The sequence below is a fragment of the Sturnira hondurensis genome, unplaced genomic scaffold (genome assembly GCF_014824575.4).
Source record: "Sturnira hondurensis isolate 20B ecotype Veracruz unplaced genomic scaffold, ASM1482457v3 Scaffold0002597, whole genome shotgun sequence".
In the NCBI taxonomy this organism is placed as follows: Eukaryota; Metazoa; Chordata; class Mammalia; order Chiroptera; family Phyllostomidae; genus Sturnira; species Sturnira hondurensis.
In genome coordinates, this window is record NW_028075228.1 from 163,253 (window position 1) to 180,570 (window position 17,318).

The window sequence follows — 17,318 nt, forward strand, 5'->3', positions numbered from 1 at the left end:
GTTCCTTTCTTCCTTCTGGTCCACTCCATTGATCTGAGTCCCATCACTATTGGTTTCCTGTGCATTTCCCTTCATTTCAATCAGTTTAGCCTTCATATGTTCCTCTTATTTGTAGCTAAAGTCACCCAATTTTGTGAACATTCTGATCATCAGTGTTTTGTACTTTGCATGTGAGAGGTTTGCTATTTCTTCTTCGCTTAGAGTTATCGGCTCTGGGGCTTTGAGTTCTTGAGCCATGTTTTGGACTTTTCATTCCTGTTATGTATGAGGATCAGAGCCCTAGGTGTTCATCAGGGCCGGACAACTCAGTCGCTGGGTTGTCATGCTCTATGTGGGGGTGGGGTCCAGGAGAGGCAATGGTGGTCCCCTCTGCTGCTTCCTGTTGCTGGGTCCTGTGTGGTCTGTCTCACTGTGTGCGAATGTGTGACCGTGGTCAGCCTGCTGCCCTGCGCCCTCACTGGATCCGCCACTGGGGCCTGCTCAGTCTATCTCACTGCTCACTGCTTACTCCTTTGCTGGTTTATCTGCGTGTGAATGTGTGACCACAGTCAGCCTGCCACGTTCCACTCTCACTGGGTCCACCCGATGCTACCCTGGGTGCCTGGGTGTGTAGGGTCAGGGGATCCTTCCTGCCCCCACTGTGCCTTCCAGAATATAGTTCAATATTCTGTTCCTTGGCTGTATCTTTGTTTACTAAACCTTTGTGGTATTCAAACTTTGTTGTGGGAGAAGGCACAGTGTTTCCGCTTATGCATCCATCTTGGCAGAAATCTCTGAGTGGGATTTTTTTCTTGATTTCATCTTCTGCTGTTTCATTGTTAGTATACAAAAATGCTTTTCATTTCTGGATATTGACTTTGTATCCCACTGTTTTGCCAAATTCATTTATTATGTCGAGCAGTTTTTGGGTAGAGTCTGTAGGATTTTTCATGTACACTATGATGTCATCTGCAAACAATGACAGTTTTGTTTCCTCCTTTTCGATTTGGATGCCTTTTATTTCATTTTCTTGTCTGATTGCTGTGGCTAAAACTTCCAATACTATATTGAATAGAAGTGTTGAAAGTGGACAACCTTGTCTTGTTCCTGATCTTAGTGGAAAGGATGTTAGTTTTTGCCCATTGAGTATGATGTTGGCTGTAGGTCTCTCATATATGGTCTTTATTATATTGAGGAATGCTCCCTCTATTCCCACTTTGCTGAGTGTTTTTATCATGAATGCATGTTGTACCTTATCAAAACCTTATTCTGCATTTATTGATATGATCATGAGATTTTTGTCTTTGCTTTTGTTTATATGATGTATTACATTTACTGATTTGCGAATATCAAACCATCCTTGCATCCCTGGGGTGAATCCTACTTGGTCATGGTGTATGATCTTTTTAATGTATTGTTGGATGTGATTTGCCAATGTTTTGTTGAGGATTTTAGAGTCGATATTCATCAGCAATATTGACCTGAAGTTCTCTTTCTTTGTTGTGTGTTTATCTGGTTTTGGAATTAGGATGATGCTGGCTTCATAAAAAGAGTTAGGGAGTCTTCCATCATTTTGGATTTTTTGGAATAATCTGTGAAGAATAGGGGTTAGCTCTTCCTTAAAAGCTTTGTAGAATTCTACTGTGAAACCATATGGTCCAGGGCTTTTGTGTGATGGGAGTTTTTTGGTTAATGCTTCAATTTCATCTGCTGTTATTGGCCTTTTCAGGTTTTCTGTTTCTTTTTCACTGAGTTTTGGAAGATTATTTTATTTTTCTAGAAATTTGTCCATTTCATGTAGGTTTTCAAATTTCTTGGCATACAGTTCTTCATAATAATTTCTTACAATTCCTTCTATTTCTGTGGTGTCAGTTGTAATTTCTCCTCTTTCATTTCTGATTTTGTTTATTTGGGTCCTCTCTGTTCTTTTCTTGATGAGCCTACTTAATGGCTTTTCGATTTTGTGTATCTTTTAAAAAACCCAGTTCCTGGGTTCATTGATCCTTAGAATTGTGCTTTTAGTCTCTATATCATTTAATTCTGCTCTAATCTTGGTTATTTCCTTCCTTCTACTTGCTCTGGTCCATCTTTGTTGTTGTTCCTCGAGTTCCTGTAGGTATAGAGTTAGGTTGTTTGTTTGAAATATATATATCTTTTTTAGGTAGGCCTCTATTGCTATGCACTTCTCTCTTAGGACTGCCTTCACTGTGTCCCATAAGTTTTGGGTTGTTGTGAGTTCATTTTCATTTGTTTCCAGAAACTTTTTGATTTCTTCCTTAATTTCATTCTTGACCCATTTGTTGGTTAATAGCATGCTATTCAATCTTCATGATTTTGAGTGTTTTGGTATTTTCCCTTGGGGTTGGTTTCCAGTTTCAGTCCCTTGGGATGGGAGAAAATGATTGGTGTGTTTTCAGTTTTCTTGAGTCTTGTTGAGTCTTGAGTTTTGTTGAGTCTTGTTTTGTGTCCTATCATGTGGTCTATCTTTGAGAATGTTTCATGTGCATTTGAAAAGAATGTGTATTTAGCTTCTTTGGGATGAAGGGCTCTGTATATATCAGTTAAGTCCATTTCATCTAGGGCATTGTTCATTGCCACAATATCTTTTTTGATATTTTGTTTGAAAGCTCTGTCCATTTTTTACAGTGGGGTGTTAAAATCTCCTAATATAATTGTTTTGCTGCCAGTATTTTTCTTGACGTCCTCTAGGGTTTTCTTTATATATTTGAGTGCTCCTATGTTGGGTGCATATATATTTACAATATTAATATCTTCTTGGTGGATTTTTCCCTTGAGTATTATGAAGTGACCTTCTGGGTCTCTGTTTATGGCCCTTTTTTAAAAGTCTATTTTGTCTGATATGCGTATTGCTACCCTGACTTTTTTCCAGGCCGTTTGCTTGGAAAATTTGTTCCCAGCCCTTCACTTTTAGTCTGTGTAGGCCTTTTGTCCTGAGGTGGGTTTCTTGTAGGCAGCATATGTGTGGGTCATGCTTTCTTATCCATTCAGCTATTCTATGTCTTTTGATTGGAACATTTAATCCTTTTATGTTTAATATTATTATTGATAGGTACTTATTCATTGTAATTTTTATACCTGTGTTTCTCTTTGTCTCTCTCCCTTCCCTTCCTCAGCGCAGTCCTTTCAGCATTTTTTGCAGAGCTGGTTGTGTACCAGGTTGTGTACTCATTTATGTACCTGTGTTCCTTTCCGTCTCTCTCTTTTCCTTCCTTTCCTTAAAGCAGTCCTTGTAGTAATTCTTGTAGAGCTGGTTTGGTGGAGGCATATTCTTTTAGACTTCATTTATCTTGGAAGCTCTTTATTTGGCCTTCTATCTTGAGAGCGTTGCTGGGTAAAATAGCCTTGGTTGAAGGCCTCTGGTTCTCATTATCTGGAATATTTCTTGCCATTCTCTTCTTCCTTGGAGCGTTTCCATTGAGAAGTCAGCAGCTAACCTTATTGGGGCTCCCTTATATGTTACTTCCTTTTTCTCCCTTGCTGCCTTTAAGATTCTCCCTTTGTCTTGGAATTTTACCATTTTAATTAAATGTATCTTGAAGTGGGCCTCTTTGGGTTCCTCTTAATTTGGACTCTCTGTGTTTCTGGATTTGTGTGACTTTTTCTCTTGTCAAATTAGGGAGTTTTCCATCATAACTTTTTCAAATACATTTTCTTTCTGTTGCTCTTCTTCTCCTTCTGGTATCCCTATTATTTGGATATTATTACATTTTATATTGTCTTGCATTTCTCTTAATCCCTCTTCGTTCTTTCTGATCCTCTTTTCCTTTTCTTGCTCTTTCTGGGAGTTTTTTTCTACTTTGTCCTCCAACCTTCTGATCTGATCTTCTGCTTCATCAATCCTGCTTTTGATTCCTTCCACTCTGTTCTTCAATTCAGAAATTGTATTCTTCATTTCCTCTTGGACCTTTCCGATAGTTTCTATTTCCTTTTTCATCTGGATATAGTTTGCAGTGAGTTAATTGTAATTCCCCTGTAGTTTCTGGTAGCTCATTTTGAGCTCTTTGGACTTCCTGATAACCAGTGGTTTGAATTCAGTATCTGATAGCTGACTTGCCTGTATTTCATGTCATTGTGTTTGAGAGGTTTTTTTTCCTTTCATTGGGGGGTTGTTTCTTTGTCTTCCTATTGTTTGTGAGGCTCTTCTTGTTAGCTTTAGCTTCTTATATTGATTTGTTCTGGCTTCCTGGATTTATGGTGTGAACTTATGTGGTATAATACCTGTGAGGTTCAGTGGTGTCGTCTCCTTGATCTCCTGAGCTCACTGGTCTTCAGCTATCGTTTACGTTTGCTCTCAGTTTGTTTTTTGGTTTTGGTTGTTTTTGAGTCTTTCTTTTGTAGGTCCTTCCCACCAGCTGGTGAACTGATGGTCCCTCTGTCCACTACCCATTTTAATTTGCTGTGCTGGTGAGGGTGGGTTGTGTTGAAGCTAGTTCTTCTGTGTGTACAGGGTTTTTAGGATTCTCCTTAACTGTTGTTCAGTTGTTTGTACTGGTTAGTTTCTCCACTGTTTAGTTGTGTTTCCAGATAGGTATTGGATTGAGGTTTGTATGGTTTCCACTCCCTCCTTCACCTTCGTCTGTTGTTATCTGTTGGTAGTTCCTTTGTTTTGGGGTTTCCTCTTCCAGTGGGTATCCTGGTGTTCACCACTTCCACCTACTATTTTTTTTTATGATCAGTTGGAGGGGGAGGCAAAATGGTTTATGACAGCAGGAGAGTATTCTGCGGTATTTACAGTAGCAGCCAGTAGAGAAGAGATAGTAGATCCTTTGGGTATATATAGTGTTAGCCATAATTTCAACCCAACTAGCCACTTTTTAGAAAGGATGGAAAGAAGATAAGGCTCTTGTTGGGGAGGGAAGGTTGTGAGTTGGATCTAGAAAGCAGTGAGGTTGTGGGAGGTCAGATTCTGAGGTAAGGTGAGAATAAAGGATGGTAGATAGGTGTAGTGTGAAAGAGAATGAGTTAACCACTACAGTATTATAGTTCAGGAAACAGTGAAGTGGGCTAAGATCTGGAAGGGGCGTTGTGTAGTATTTACAATAGTATGGGACAGCTATTATTTACAATAATATTAGAGCAACAATCATATGACAGAATCTATGTGATACCAAGAATAGGGAGTATTGGACCTTCAGTAGTGTGTTGATGGAGCACAGGTGACATAAGGGACAGTAAATTAGCAGTAGAGTATGAATGAGGGGACAGGGGAAACCTGTCAAATGCTACAATATATCCAGCCAAGGCAAAGAAGACTATACAGAAAGAGGAGGAATACAAGGATGCTATTAAAATAAAAGATGTAAGAATAATGAAAAAATAATGAAAACAAATAATAATACAAATATGCAGTAACTTGTAGTTTCTCTGTTATAGCAAAATGAATTTTTTTCTCTCTGTCTCAGCTGTTGGGATGCCCCCTCTTTGGGTCCAGCTCTAGTCTTTTTGCAGTTCCAAGTTTTTTGTCTCACTTGTGGGGGGAGAAAGAAGGCAGCAGAAGGGAGGAAAATGTGATAAGTTTGGAAAGAAAGAAGGAATAAAACAAGAAAGAAGGAAAGAGAGGGAAAATGTATTGAAAGGTACAACCATAATAAGGTTTAAAAAAAAAGATTACTTAAAAAAAAAAAACCACCTCATGTTGGTTTCCAGCTGGCCAAACTGGTTTTTCTGTTCTCACTGGCTGCAGCAGGCTGAGGGGGGATTGGTGTGTCCTTTCTCCCTTCTTGGTGAGCTCAGCCAGTCTCACAAGAACTTTCCCAAGATCCAGACCAGCTCCTCTCCCCAGTGCCCCACCAAGGGAGTCCCAGTCCTCTTTAGAGCAGTCTTTCTTTGGGAGTCACCGCTGTGGGCTGCAGTGTGGGCCCGCAGGCCCGGCCAGGGTTCCCTGGTCTTGCAGGCTTGGGCAGGAACCTTTCCCAGTGCTATGGGGGAACGCAAGGGTGACTCTCAATTCTTCCAAGCTGGCGACCACAGACTCCATGGGTAATCAAGGCCCCCTTGTTTGCTTCCTCGTGCCCATTCCTCTCTGACACTTCAAGCAAGCAGGTCTCTCCCCCTGTTTTTCAAACTGAGCCTGGCCAGGTAGGGAGGGAGCTGATGACCCAGCTCTCTCCCAAGGACCTTGCTGCCAGCCCTCGGCTCCCAAAGAGTCCACGGCAGACCTCCCCCAGGCCCCTAGCGCCTGGCACGGTGGAGGCGGCAGCCTTGGCCTGTGGCCTTTGCACTGGTCCCTTGGACCTTATTGCCCTGCAGCCGTTTCCTCACCATCTGGTCTTTCAGTGTCCGCTACAGTTTCTAGACTTGTTTTTCTATATGCTGGGGCACTGTTGGCTATTTGCTGTGTTCCTCTGCAGATTGGCCAGGTTTTTCTCCCACATGTGGGGGGAAGCAGAATCCTCTCCATCCTACTGCACCGCCATCTTCCTCAATCTCACTTTTTCTTAAATCTTATTTTTTAATATAAGTTATTTTATTGTCGTTCAATTACAGTTGTCCATATTTTCTCCCCAGCTCTCCCCCCGCCCCCTCCAAACCCATTTCCGTCCCATTCTCCCACCCTCCCCCTTGGTTTTATCCATGTATCCTTTATAGTAGTTCCTGAAAACCCTTCTTCCCACTGTCCCCTCCTCCCTCTCCTCTGGCTATTGTTAGATTGTTCTTAATTTCAATGACTCTGGTTACATTTTGTTTGCTTTTTTATTTGTTGATTATGTTCCAGTTAAAGGTGAGATTATATGGTATTTGTCCCTCACTACCTGGCTTATTTCACTTGTCCTAATACTCTCCAGTTCCATCCATGCCTGTTGCAAAGGGTATAAGCTCCTTTCTTTCTGCTGCATAGAATCCCACTGTGTAAATGTACCATAGTTTTTTGATCCACTCATTTGCTATGGGCACTTAGGTTGCTTGGCTATTATAAATTATAAATAAATAAATTTATAAATTTATAATTTATAAATTTATTTTTTTTTAAGATTTAATTTATCTTTAGAGGGGAAGGGAAGGAAAGAGGGAGAGAAACATCAATGTGTGGTTGCCTCTGGTGTGTCTCCTTCCGGGAACTGGCCTGCAACCCAGGCATGTGCCCTGACTGGGAATTGAACCGTGATCGTCCGGTTTGCAGGCCCGCACTCAATCCACTGAGCTATGCCAGCCAGGGCTAATTTATAAATTTATTTATAAATTATAAATAAATTCATGCTGCTATGAATATTGGGGTGCATAGGTTCTTTTGGATTGGTGTTTCAGGGTTCTTAGGATATAATTCCAGCAGTTGAATTGCCAGATCAAAAGGCAGTTGCATTTTTAGTTTTCTGAGGAAATTCCATACTGTTTTCCACAGTGGCTGGACCAGTTTGCATTCCCACCAACAGTGCACTAGGGTTCCCCTTTCTCCATATCCTCTCCAGCACTTGTTTGTTGAGTTGTTTATGATAGCCATTCTGACTGGTGTGAAGTGGTATCTCATTGTGGTTGTAATTTGCATCCCTGTGATGGCTAGTGATGCTGAGTATCTTTTCATGTGTCTCTGGACCCTCTGTATGTCCTCCTTGGAGAAGTGTCTGTTCAAGTCTTTTGCCCATTTTTAATTGTTTTTTTTTCTTTGTGGAGTAGAGTTGTGGGAATATTTAAAATATTTTGAAGATCAAGCCCTTGTCCAAGGTGTCATTGGCAAATATGTTTTCCCATATGGTTGGCTCACTTTTCATTCTAATGCTGATTTCTTTAGCCATGTAGAAGCTTTTTAATTTGATAAGGTCCCATTTGTTTATTCTTTCCTTTATGTCCCTTGCTTTAGTACCCATATCAGTGAAGATGTTGGTGCGTCTAATGTCTGAGTAAATCTGACATTTCTTGTAGCAACATTTTTTATGATATATCTTTTCAGGAAAGGGAAACAAAAACAGAAACAAATGAAACTACATAAAATTAAAAAGTTTTGCACAGCAAAGGAAACCGTCAACAAAATGAAAAGACAACCCACTGAATTGGAGAACATATTTGCCAGTATATCTCATAAGGAGTTAATATCCAAAATTTATAAAGAACTTATAAAACTCAACACCCCCCAAAAACTGAATTCAATTAAAAATGGGCAAAGGATCTGAATAGACAGTTCTCCCAACAGGACATATAGGTAGCTAAAAGACATATTGAAAAGATGCTCAACATCATTAATCATCAGAGAAATGCAAGTTAAAACCACAATGAGATACAACCTCACACCAGTCAGAATGGCCATCATAAATAAATCAACAAACAAGTGTTGACAAGGATGTGGAGAAAGGAGAATGCTAGTGCACTGTTGGTGGGAATACAGCAAACTGGTTCAGCCACCATGAAAAGCAGTATGAAGTTAGCTCAAAAAATTAAAAATGAAACTTCTTTATGACTCAGCAATCTCACTTCTGGGAATTTAGCCAGTGAAACCCAAAACACTAATTTGAAAGAATATAAGCACCCCTATGTTCATTGCAGCATCATTTACAATAGCCAAGATTTGGAAACAGCCCAAGTGTTTATCAGTTGATGAGTGAAAAAAACTGCTATGGTACATTTACACAATGGAATACTACTCTGCCATATAAAGGGAAGATAAATTTACCCTATGCAATAGCATAGATGGACTTGGATTACACCATGCTACATGAAATAAGCTAGTCAGAGAAAGAGAATTACCATATGATTTCACTCATATGTGGAATCTATTGAACAACCTGAACTAACAAACAAAATAGAAAGAGCCTCACAGATAGAATGAAGGATGACAGCTCTGGGAGGGTTGGGGTGGTGGAGGTATCAAGCAAAAAAGAAAAAAAAAGAGAAACTCATGGAGAAGAGCAGAAATGTGGTGATTGTGGGAAGAAGCAATGGGTGGTGGTGGATGAGGGTATAGGAGAGATAAATGTTAATGAAAAAATACAACAAAAGAGAAAAAATCTTCATTTGTAAAACAAAGACAGTCATTTTTAGTATCTCAACAGTTAGATTGGCATCTCATTGTTGTGAAAGAACTGACAAATCCATTCACCCAATTTTGAAATTATTTTTTAAAGATTTTATTTATTCATTTCTAGAGAGAGGGGAAGGAAGGGTAAAAGAGAGGGAGAGAAACATTGATGTGTGAGAGAATTAAATTGGGGACCTGGCCTGCAACCCAAGAATGTGCCCTGATTGGGATTCAACCCAGTGACCTTTCAGTTTGCAGGCCTATACCGAGCCACACCAGCCAGGGTGAAATTATTTTTCTTTCTTGGTACATTTTTGTAGTTTACAGGCAGCTCATAGCTTAAGGTCATCTCTGAGAGCCATAAAATCTTGGATATATGGAACCTCTGTCCTATTCCCTTGGGAATGGCGAAGCAGGTCTAGCTACCAGATTGTATTAAAATCAATGGTTCCATTGACTGGCCAAACTTCTCCAGTGCCCACTTTACTTTGGGGCTAGGCTATGTTACAAAAAATGATTAGCCTTTTTCTTAGAGGACTCAGGGTCAGATTTCTCCCAATTTGTTTGTGCCCTAAAATGGGTCGTTAGAGGCACTTTGAATTGGCTCCCTGCCCATGGAGACACAGATATATAACAAACCAAGAGTTAGAGACATCTCTGCAACTCTCTGGGCTTTTTGGACAGTTCTGAGCAAGGCTGGTACCCTGTTAAGCCATCCCTGAAGCTCTTATGGGAGTTAACAATGAAGAAAAGATGGTTAACCCACATTTGGTCAGTCTCAAACTAAATTTTCTCTTAGGAGGTCCTTTAACATAATTATTTTAGCATTTGATTCAGTATCTGGTTTATTTCTAGGTACATTTCACCTTTCTGGAAAAAGGTTTTGTGGCATCAGTGATTTAAAGAAAATCTCACCCTATTAGGTGAATTGGGACATAATTGATGAGCAAAAATACATATTGTTCCGTAAAATTCCCTAGTTGAGAGGGAATAGGTTCTAATATTAAAACAGACATTTATTAGATATCCCTGCCATTTATGCAGAAGCTTTTAGTCCAAGAGTGGAGGCAACTCAGTTAAATGTGGTTAAGACAGATAAAGGAGCCTCAGTATATCTACAGGGGCCTTAATGGCTTTCTCTTTTATAGTAATCCCAAATTATTAGTGAAGAGAAGGAGAAATGCCCTCAAAGCAACCCTATGCTTTCTTCTGTTTCTTTTCTCTAAGTCCCATCCCATTTCCATTTTCTATCACTCTACTTATGGTGACTTGGCTTTCTACAATAAAGATAGATTCTTTTACAAAAATTTCCCAGCAGACTTTATTTAGTAATCCTGGTTTTTTTTACTCCAGAAACCGTGTCAATATAGCCAGGACAATATTCTCTAACAGTTAAATTAAATTCCTTTGCAAATCCTTCATGGTCCTGGAGAAAGTCAGGGAAATCTTTAGGTAGATTCCTTAATTCTGCTCTAGTCCAAGAATCTCTTCCAGAAAATAGATTGCTAGTATTACCTCGATACCAAAGACAGACAAAGAAAGGAAGAAGGGTCATCAAAGAACATGTGTAAAGGACACACAGACAAAGCCAAAGGGGGGTAGGTTTGAGGGTGGGAGGTGGGGATGGCAGGAGTGGGTGGGAGTAGTGGAAAAGAAAACAAAATGAGGTAATGGATGTTTATCTAGACTTGGTGTGGATCATTTTGTGATATATACAAATACCAAATCATTATGTTGTATACCTGAAACTCATATAATGTTAATTATGCCTCAATTAAAAAATTTAAATAAACTATAAAAGAATATTTAGTTCAATGTATTTCATAAACATAGATATAAAAATCCTTACTTAAACAATAATAAATATAATTCAGCAGTATATAAAAAGTATTTTACATGACCAAATGTAGTCCAGGGATTCAATGTTGGTTCACTATTTGAAACTAATCACTATAATCTACCATTCCAACAAACTGAAGAAGAAAACACTTACATAATCATACTGATGCAGAGTTACCATTTGACAAAATTCAATACTCATTCATTATAAAAACTCAGAAAATAGTAATAGTTTTTTTTTAGTTTTTATAATAGTTTTTTTAGTTTTTATAGTAGTTTTTTTGAGTTATAAAACTCAAAAATAGCAATGGTGGTACATGAAATTTTATGCATTAGAAAGAAAGAAGGAGCTCCTACCCTTTGCAACAGAATGGATGGAACTGGAAAGCATTATGCTGAGTGAAATAAGCCAGGCATTGAAAGTCAAATACCACATAATCTCACCTTTAACAGAAAGCTAAACGACAAAACAAACGAGCAAGCAAATTATAACTAAAGACACTGAAACAGAGAACAAGTGGACAGTGACCAGAAGGGAGAGGGGAGGGAATTTCAAGGGGGAAAGGGGAAGGATTTACAAGAACTAGTATAAAGGACACATGGATAACAACTAAGGGGGGTGGAAATGGGAGGGAGGTGGGGAGCACTGGGGGGGGGGCTGGGTGGGAGTAAAAGACAGAAAACTACTTGAACAACAATTATATAAAAAAGAAAAAAATAGTAATAGAAAACCTCCTTCAATTGATTAAAAAGTGTGTATAAAAAACTTACAGTAAATATTATACTTAATGGTATAATAGTAAATCCTTCCCCTGAAGACCAAGAAGAAAATTTCTGCTTTCACCACTCTTATTTAACATAGTGCTTGACATTCTTGTGTGTGCAGCAAGGAAAAGCTATAAAAGGCAAATAGATAGGAAATAAAACTGTCCTTATTTATAGGTGACATGACTGTTTATGTAGAAAATGTCAATGAGTATAGACAAATGTCTATAAGTATAGACACACTGTACTTACAGTGTGTCCATAACTAAGACTAAACATAGTAAAGAGGTAAATTCTCTCCACATTGATATACAGGTTTACTGCAATTCCTATAAAAAATCCCAGCAAGAATTTTTATAGACATATTATTACTGCTGTTAACAAATGGTTTAAAGCAACATAAGTTATCTTATAATTCTATATGTTAGAAGTCCAACATGGATCTCCCTGTGCTAAAAGCAATTGCAAGCAGCATGACTGCATTTCCTTCTGGAGGCTCATGGGGGGCTTCTTTTTTTCCTTTATTCTCCTTGTTCTTTTTTAAAAATATTTTATTTTTTTTAGAGAGAGGGGAAGGGAGGGAGAAGGGAGAGAAACATCAGTGCATGGTTGCCTCTCATACACCCCCTACTGGGGACCCAGACATGTGCCTTGACTGGGAATTGAACCAGCGACCCTTTGGTTCCCAGGCCAGCACTCAATCCACTGAGCCACACCAGCCAAGGCTGCTGCTGCTTTTCCTTATTATTACTATTGTTATTATTTGTATTATTGCCATTTCCAGCTTCTAGAGGCTATCTGCCTGCATTCTTTGGCTCATGGCCCTCTATACTCATTTTCAAACCAGGCAACAACAGGTAGAATTCTCACAATTCATCATTCTGACCTCTTTTACCTCCTCCTTCTGTTTTAAAGACCTTTGCTATTACATTGTGCCCACCTAAATACTTTAATCAAAAATGACTACATTTAAAGATATTTAGCAATCTTGATTCCATCTGCAAACTCAATTCCCCTTTCCATATAACACAGAGATTCCCAGATTGCAAGCATTAGGATGTGGATAAATTGTATGGCCACTACTTTGTCTACCATTGTAAATATACACCATATTACTCTAAAATTTATATGAAAAAACAAAAACTGAATTAGGTAATTTTTATACAGAATAACGTGGAAGGAACTACTCTACCCAGTTCAACACTTATTGTACAGCCACAATAACAAAGATGGTGTGGTATTGGCAGAGACTCACCCTACAGATCAGTGAAAAAAACAAAGAACCCCCCCAAAACATCCACATAAGTATGTCCAACTGATTTTTTACAAAGGTATAAAAAATGTTCAACAAGTGGTGCTGCAACAATGAGCATTCATTCATGGGAAAAAATAAGACATAATCACTACTGAAAGGGTCAGGCCAGACCCCCATCCCACCAGACTAATGATCCAGTTAGTCCAGTTTCCAGCCTTCTGGACTGCCTATGACTCAGTTGTCCCAACTCACTTGGTAGCCTACAGCTTAATCGAAACTCTCCCACTGAGCACAATAGACACCTGGCGCCAGCCACAATAGTTAGTTGGTAGGCAGACTGACCCTCCCGTACCTGGAAACAGCCCAGCCCTTTACCTAACTCCTAGGTTAGGTTGTCTAGGTTCACATTCAAAAAACTAACCCCTCCCTTATCCTCTCACAAACCCTGAGCTTTTCTTTTAAAAATCCCACTCCTGCCTTCCCCCAGTGCTGAAGTTGACCCTGACTCAGCCCACCTCAGCACAGCATCTCAAATAAAGGCACTTGGATCAGATCACCTGGGTCTTCCCACCTCTATTTCTTACACATTTCTAACAATTACCTAACTGATGTGCTTTTAACTCAAATAACATTACTCAGTCATATCACACATAATCATAATCATATAACACATATGAGCACAGACTAACACATAAAAACATGAATCACAGACTAACACATAAAAACATAAACCCATCAAATGTTTAGAAAAAAACACAAAGAAAAAATTGGGGGATTTAGAGCCAGGCAAAGAGATTTTTAGAGTTGACATCAAAATCATAACTCACAAAGGAGAAATTTGGTAAATAGGACCACATCAAAATGAAAATCTTTTGCTCATGAAAGATCTAGTTAAGAGAATAAAAATATAGGTTATCCAACAGGGGAAAATTCTTGCAAGTCACACATCTGACTAAGTACTAATATCTAAAATGCATGAAAAACTCCCCAACATTTAACAATAGATCCCACCAATGGACAAAATATATAAACAGACATTTCACCAAAGTGATTATATGGGTGGACAATAAGCACACAAAAAGTTACTGGTCCCTAGCAATCCAACAGAACAAATTCTATTCATTGTCAAGGCCTGTGGCTTGAGATTCTGCCCCCTAGTTGCATCTCAGCTGTCAAGATCCATAGCTCCTCAGGCCTCTGCCTCTGTGTCAGAGGCATTCTTCCTTTTTCTTGAAGGGCAGCACATGTTTGCAGTCGGTTATTCCTATCAGTCTATTTCCCGTCTCTGTCCGTTTCAGTCTAAGCCATTCAGTCTACTTATCTAATATTCAAAAAGACTTCATGGGTCTCCTGTGTTTGTCACAGGAATCCACACAATCAGACATTAAGATTCTCCACAGGTCATTTTTGGTGAGGTGAGCCTATTTCTAGTGTTTCTACTGAAATATCTGATTGGATCTGAGTCATACACCCAATGCTTCAGAAAAAGGTTGTCCATATGCTCTCTAGAGCAAGCTTTCCCCACAACGAATCTTCTAATTCTTGTATTCTTTACAGTTTAAGATAGGCTGAAAATTTCCCAAATGATCAAGTTTTGGTCCCTTTTTGCTAACAGTTCCTTCCTTGATTTCTGTCACATCTTATTATAAGCAGCACAATACCTGGCCCTACTGTCAACATTTTCTTTAGAAATCCCTTCAGCCAAATATCCAAGTTGCTCACTTAAAAGTTTGCTTTTCTGTGTAGATGTGACTGTAAACAAAACACCAACTCCATCTTTGTACTTTGGATTTCATGCTGTGACTGTTAGCCAATTTTATTGTCCTTAGCAAGCATACCAAAGTCTTCCAGTTGAAGATTATCTGTGTTCCCTAAACTTATACAACATAACCATGTTCTTTTTTAGTAACAGCCAGAGTGGCACGACAACCGAGATAACTATCAAACGGTGATAGTATTAATTATAAACAATCATCCATTACAAAATCACCAGGAGGTATGACCCCTGATGCATATTGCATTCTTAGTCCCTTTGTCTGGTCAATCACTTGTACCTGAGTTATGCTGCAATAAAAAAGTACTGTATTAGAAGTCAGTCAGTGAAGAGTATTGGGTCATTTGTCTGCTTTGATCCTACACCCCTGTAAGTAAATTACCCTATAACGATAAATTCATTATATTCTATGAAGTTGCTTGCATCATTCTTTAGTGTTAAGACACCTCCTCATTATGGTGGCCATTACACCTTTGCTCTATTATCACACAACTTTTCACACCACTGTAGCACAGAGATTCAGTTGAATTTTCTGCTACTATGTAATAAGCATTATCTTTCCTCCAGGGTCTAACAAGTTTCCTCGTTTCCTTCTGAGTTCTCACTAGAAGTGACATTAAATGTTAATATTTCTACAAACATCCTCTTCATTATATACATAAGCTTTCTCTGTCTTGCTCTTCTCTTCTTCCTAAAATTGCACTGGGGATGCCTTTAACCTTCATAAACCAAACAGGCAATCTAGACTTTAAATTGTCTTTTAAAGGTAATCTAGGCCTTTACTATCATGTGTCTTAAAATCCAGCCTCTACCCATTACCAGTACTGAAAGGCACTAACACATTTTTAGGTATTTGTTTCAGCAAATCCCGTTTCCTAGTACCAAAATATGTATTAGTTTTCTGTGGATGCCATGAGAAATCACCAGAAGTTTAGTAGTTAAATCTACAAACCGTGGCATATTTCTAAAAATACTGTGGTGTATATTTTAAAAAGTGGTATATATTTATAAAATTAGATGTACTTAATTTTAAATGTACTACATCTTTGAATTTTTTGCAGGGACACTTAAGATAGGATATATATTTTTTAATCCTCACCCGAGGACATGCGTATTTTCTGAGAGGGAAATGGAGGGACAGAGGTAGAGAAACATTGATGTGACATAGAAATCCCAATCAGTTGCCTCTCACATGTGCCCCAACTGGGACTGAACCCACAACCTAGGCACATGCCCTGACTGGGAATTGAACCTGTGACCTCTTGGTCTAGCAGGAGTGTCTAAACTGCAGCCCACAGGCCACATGTAGCTCAGGATAGCTATAAATGTGGCCCAACACAAAATCAGAAATTTACTCAAAACATTATGAGATTTTTTTAAAAGATTGTATTTATTTATTTTTAGAGACAGGGGGAGGGAAGGAGAAAGAGAGGGAAAGAAACATCAACATGTGGTTGCCTCTCGCGTGCCCCAAACTGGGGACATGGCCTGTAACCCAGGCATGTGCCCTGACTGGAAATTGAACCAGTGATCCTCTGGTTTGCAGGCCTGCGCTCATCCACTGAGCTACACCAGCCAGGGCCATTATGAGATTTTTCTGTGATTACTGTACATGTCACAATGTATTTAATGTGTTGCTGAAGACAACTCTTCTTCCAGTGTGGCCCTGAGATGCCAAAAGGTTGGATACCCCTGGCTATAGGATCACGCTCCAATGTAGCCATAGTGACCAGGGGTATAGGATAACTTTTTATAGCTGAACTTTTGCAGAATGTCTTTTCATTGTTCCTTTCCTCCTCGGCCAACTGATATATATTGTGGCAGATCCTGGCCAGCAGAGGGCTTATTAAACATCATTTTGCCAGATAATTGAGCTATCAATGCTTTTTCTGCTTATTTAGAGCTAGTTTACAGTTCTACTTTGCGGGGGGGGGGCAGGAAACCCTGTTGCTTATTTTAATTTCTACAAAATTTTATTTTATATTTTTAAAGGTTTTATTTATTTATTTTTAAAGAGAGGGGAAGGGAGGGAGAAAGAGAGGGAGAGAAACATCAGTGTGTGGTTGCCTCTCATGTGACCCCCACTGGAGACCTGGCCTGCAACCCAGACATGTGCCCTGACTGGGAATTGAATTGGTGACCCCTAACCCACACTCAATCCACTTAGCTACACCACCCGGGGCTCTAATTTCTATAAAATTTTATTACAATAATTGTATGTAGTAAGTATGGGTTAAAATCAACCTCCTCAAGAAGGGCATTTAATAACACTATTCAAATTGCTGCTGAGTTTACTATTTGCACAGAAAAGATGGTACACATGCTATTGTCTTAGCAGATCTCCAGTTCTCAAAGATCAAAACCTCTTCAGTTAGTTTTTACTTGGAAATTCTAGGGAACCACAGGTTCCGTAAGATAAACCAAGCTATAAACGGCTTATTTTACATATGCTTATTATATTATACATAGGCTTACTTATACCTATTTTTCATAACTGTGTCCACTGTGACTATGATGCTTAAAAATTTTACTCACCTGTGTCCCTTCTTATCTTCCCGCTCTCTAATATGAACTCTTTGATGTTGAATAAGATACAAACTAGGACTAAAATTACCCCTATAATCATGACACTTACGGGATTCCGTCATTGTGTAAGGTTTCAGCCACAGCTAAAGCTCTTTTTATACTACTGACATTCATATATTCACAATGAACAACATTGTCATAATAATGACATC